The sequence below is a fragment of the Schistocerca nitens genome, chromosome 7, assembly GCF_023898315.1.
Source record: "Schistocerca nitens isolate TAMUIC-IGC-003100 chromosome 7, iqSchNite1.1, whole genome shotgun sequence".
Lineage (NCBI taxonomy): Eukaryota > Metazoa > Arthropoda > Insecta > Orthoptera > Acrididae > Schistocerca > Schistocerca nitens.
The window spans coordinates 308,132,972-308,137,971 of record NC_064620.1 but is presented as its reverse complement, the minus strand read 5'-3'; the positions used below and the strand labels follow the sequence as shown (position 1 = coordinate 308,137,971).

Sequence of the window (5,000 nt, the reverse complement as noted above, 5' to 3'; positions counted from 1 at the left end):
ACGTGCTCTAAGTCTGTGCGCGACCGCGTCGCTCACTGTACGGATTCCGATGCTGAGCGATCAGCTATGGGCCGCCCCATCCACGTCGGTCCCCGTGGGCGTTGCACTCGCAGTCGCAAAGACTCTGGGCAATGGCTATGTGCGCTCCGCAATATATTACTGGGACGAGTAATGAGGGTCCGAGCCCCCAGTGTGGGGAAAGTGTTTCGCAGCCCTGACCCACCGGCACGGTGTTGCGTCCCCCCACCTCAAACATGTGACGTAGTCACACCACCGGTTTTGACTAATAGACAGAATGTTTATAATCATATGCCATACACCGGGGGACGATGCCGCGAGGTGTAGCTAGCTAGTGCAGTCGCACCGCTACTACTGTACAGAGATAGAACAGGCATTGACTATACATACATTAAGCTTATACGCGGCGGTGCTTAGTAATACGCGCAGTCATCGGAATATAGATAACACATACAACTGTCCCTATACATGCTGAACGTCTGTGCACACAATGTCAACCACACGTCACCCACACACTCCATCACCCACTAGTCTATGCCTGTAACAGACGCAGACACAACATCTAAGTACCAGCATGGAACAACATCCAGTGCATCCTCTCGGCCACAGTACACCATCCACACTATGATAACCAGACCGGGACGTCGAACCAGAAAACTGAATATCCCACTCTTCCTACAACCACCATTGCTCAGATACGCCACCAACACCCACACATGTCCTACACAGGGGTGCACCCAACAGCACCACACTGCCGCATCTCACAGCACATAAACAATGGCAGGAATGAAAGACACAGGTGTGCCACTCCTTTGCCACAAACACAGAACGGGCGCGCCACCTGCCATGAGCCACAAGTGCAACTGACGTGACATATCTGATAGTGCCTCAGGCGTCCACTTACTACCATCACTATCAACGAACCTCGCCACCCCACCCCCCCCCCCACACACACCATCCCTTAACCCAACTTCTGCCTTAACCTAACCCAACTTCTGCCTTAACCTAACCCAACTTCTGCCTTAACCTAACCCAACTTCTGCCTTAACCTAACCCAACTTCTGCCTTAACCTAACCCAACTTCTGCCTTAACCTAACCCAACTTCTGCCTTAACCTAACCCAACTTCTGCCTTAACCTAACCCAACTTCTGCCTTAACCTAACCCAAGTTGCGCCTTAACCTAACCCAAGTTGCGCCTTAACCTAACCCAAGTTGCGCCTTAACCTAACCCAAGTTGCGCCTTAACCTAACCCAAGTTGCGCCTTAACCTAACCCAAGTTGCGCCTTAACCTAACCCAAGTTGCGCCTTAACCTAACCCAAGTTGCGCCTTAACCTAACCCAACTTCTGCCTTAACCTAACCCAACTTCTGCCTTAACCTAACCCAACTTCTGCCTTAACCTAACCCAAGTTGCGCCTTAACCTAACCCAAGTTGCGCCTTAACCTAACCCAAGTTGCGCCTTAACCTAACCCAAGTTGCGCCTTAACCTAACCCAAGTTGCGCCTTAACCTAACCCAAGTTGCGCCTTAACCTAACCCAAGTTGCGCCTTAACCTAACCCAAGTTGCGCCTTAACCTAACCCAAGTTGCGCCCTAACCTAACCCACGTTGCGCCTTAACCTAACCCACGTTGCGCCTTAACCTAACCCACGTTGCGCCCTAACCTAACCCACGTTGCGCCCTAACCTAACCTACGTTGCGCCCTAACCTAACCTACGTTGCGCCCTAACCTAACCTACGTTGCGCCCTAACCTAACCTACGTTGCGCCCTAACCTAACCTACGTTGCGCCCTAACCTAACCTACGTTGCGCCCTAACCTAACCTACGTTGGGCCCTAACCTAACCCACGTTGCGCCCTAACCTAACCCACGTTGCGCCCTAACCTAACCCACGTTGCGCCCAAACCTAACCCACGTTGCGCCCTAACCTAACCCACGTTGCGCCCTAACCTAACCCACGTTGCGCCTTAACCTGCCCTGTAATTGTTAGTTATATGAATCTAGGAATTCGTGTAGCGTTGCCTAATTGCAACCATCTCAACATAGTTCACTTCGCGCACACTGTGGTGTTCTGCGTATTGATTCATTTTACGGTGCGTACCCTCACATCTTGCGAGTGTTGCTTACTTTCCACATGGTCCCGCTATCCACTGTATTGTGTACTGCAATAGGACGTATATCGCCCCCGCCCCCCCCCCCCCCTCCCCTCCTGTCACCTCTAGCTCGTCGGTCAGGAGTTCGCGTGTTGAATGCGCTTCGCAGCTGTGCAATGGCATTCGCATACGTACGCTGGCCACCTTCCACGTGTTCTTTCGTGCACACGTCGCAGCGTGTATGTATGCTGATGGAGTGCGTCGTGACACACAACATCCAGGCATGCAAGACTCGTAGAAGTCGCAAATGTAGATGGATGTCTACGTTTGCTGCCCAAGTTACGCAAATGAACTGGAAATCCGTTGTTGCGCGGTTGTTCGCGCTGGAGGTGAATCGTTGATATCGACGATCGGTACAGGTATTAACCGGTTGCTTCAGCGACACCCGTCATACCCACGAACGTGAGTGGGCATGTGGGTATGAAGCGATACGCGGCGGTGGCTGGGTGGGACCGTCCCCGGCCGGTGAGGGGGGGGCGCCCGGCGTGCTGGCCGCGCGCTGCGTGGGCGCACGCGCGGCAGCCGGCTGGTGGGGGCGCCCAGTGGCAGGCGCGCCGGCTGACGGAGGCGGCAGGCGGCGCATCTGCGTGCCGGCGCACCCAGCGCGCGGCGCCGTGCGGCCAAAGTGGGTCCTCCCGGGCCCGGTGCGAAGCGCGGTGGACATCTGCAGTGTGCTGGTCCGATTGAGGACTGTGTGCGTTGAGGATGCGCCGCCGCCCGGCACTCGGCGCCGCGACGCCGTCTGCTGCTCGGTCGCCCCCGCGGTTCTCGCAGGTGGTTTGTATCGCAGCTGTGCGGATGTGTTGGCGCGTGCGCTGTGCTGGGAGAGTTCGCTTTGGCACCCAAGTGGGGCTCTGCCCCTCTGTGGCGCTGGCGTTGGAGCTGCCCGGTCACTGTTTGTGGCCGCGTGTTGTCTCCCGCCGGCAACACCACGACAGCACGCTCCCGGGCCTCTGTCGGCAGCGGCAAGCTCAGTTGGGAGCACGGGTGGTCGCACTGAAAGCGTCTACTCGCCTATCTCCGGGCGATTGCGCCTCTCTCGAACCCGACCAAGTACTTAGGACGGCGCTGCGCGCCGCCGGGACCTGAGAGGGTTTCGAGGTGTATCGTGCAGGGGAGCCCAGCCTCCTCCTGTTTGCAGAATAATTGAGCGGACGCTTGCGTGTTCGCGCGGGCCCCCGGGACACACTCCCGGGCGGCCGGCTGCTCAGCTCTAGTTGACGCAGCTCCCTGGTTGATCCTGCCAGTAGTCATATGCTTGTCTCAAAGATTAAGCCATGCATGTCTCAGTACAAGCCGCATTAAGGTGAAACCGCGAATGGCTCATTAAATCAGTTATGGTTCCTTAGATCGTACCCACGTTACTTGGATAACTGTGGTAATTCTAGAGCTAATACATGCAAACAGAGTCCCGACCAGAGATGGAAGGGACGCTTTTATTAGATCAAAACCAATCGGTCGGCTCGTCCGGTCCGTTTGCCTTGGTGACTCTGAATAACTTTGGGCTGATCGCACGGTCTTCGTACCGGCGACGCATCTTTCAAATGTCTGCCTTATCAACTGTCGATGGTAGGTTCTGCGCCTACCATGGTTGTAACGGGTAACGGGGAATCAGGGTTCGATTCCGGAGAGGGAGCCTGAGAAACGGCTACCACATCCAAGGAAGGCAGCAGGCGCGCAAATTACCCACTCCCGGCACGGGGAGGTAGTGACGAAAAATAACGATACGGGACTCATCCGAGGCCCCGTAATCGGAATGAGTACACTTTAAATCCTTTAACGAGTATCTATTGGAGGGCAAGTCTGGTGCCAGCAGCCGCGGTAATTCCAGCTCCAATAGCGTATATTAAAGTTGTTGCGGTTAAAAAGCTCGTAGTTGGATTTGTGTCCCACGCTGTTGGTTCACCGCCCGTCGGTGTTTAACTGGCATGTATCGTGGGACGTCCTGCCGGTGGGGCGAGCCGAAGGCGTGCGACCGCCTCGTGCGTGCTCGTGCGTCCCGAGGCGGACCCCGTTGAAATCCTACCAGGGTGCTCTTTATTGAGTGTCTCGGTGGGCCGGCACGTTTACTTTGAACAAATTAGAGTGCTTAAAGCAGGCAAGCCCGCCTGAATACTGTGTGCATGGAATAATGGAATAGGACCTCGGTTCTATTTTGTTGGTTTTCGGAACCCGAGGTAATGATTAATAGGGACAGGCGGGGGCATTCGTATTGCGACGTTAGAGGTGAAATTCTTGGATCGTCGCAAGACGAACAGAAGCGAAAGCATTTGCCAAGTATGTTTTCATTAATCAAGAACGAAAGTTAGAGGTTCGAAGGCGATCAGATACCGCCCTAGTTCTAACCATAAACGATGCCAGCCAGCGATCCGCCGCAGTTCCTCCGATGACTCGGCGGGCAGCCTCCGGGAAACCAAAGCTTTTGGGTTCCGGGGGAAGTATGGTTGCAAAGCTGAAACTTAAAGGAATTGACGGAAGGGCACCACCAGGAGTGGAGCCTGCGGCTTAATTTGACTCAACACGGGAAACCTCACCAGGCCCGGACACCGGAAGGATTGACAGATTGATAGCTCTTTCTTGATTCGGTGGGTGGTGGTGCATGGCCGTTCTTAGTTGGTGGAGCGATTTGTCTGGTTAATTCCGATAACGAACGAGACTCTAGCCTGCTAACTAGTCGCGTGACATCCTTCGTGCTGTCAGCGATTACTTTTCTTCTTAGAGGGACAGGCGGCTTCTAGCCGCACGAGATTGAGCAATAACAGGTCTGTGATGCCCTTAGATGTTCTGGGCCGCACGCGCGCTACACTGAAGGAATCAGCGTGTCTTCC

At 54.9% G+C, this 5,000-nt stretch overlaps 1 non-coding gene across 1 annotated transcript in view; it reads left to right on the top strand.

Moving 5' to 3' along the window:
- The first annotated feature begins 3,399 nt into the window (after positions 1–3,399).
- The window catches only part of LOC126196992 (small subunit ribosomal RNA), a 1,909-nt gene continuing 308 nt past the window's right edge, over positions 3,400–5,000 (top strand). Inside the window, exon 1 of the ribosomal RNA XR_007539406.1 lies at positions 3,400–5,000. This exon is cut by the window's right edge and continues 308 nt beyond it. This is a non-coding gene — a ribosomal RNA (small subunit ribosomal RNA).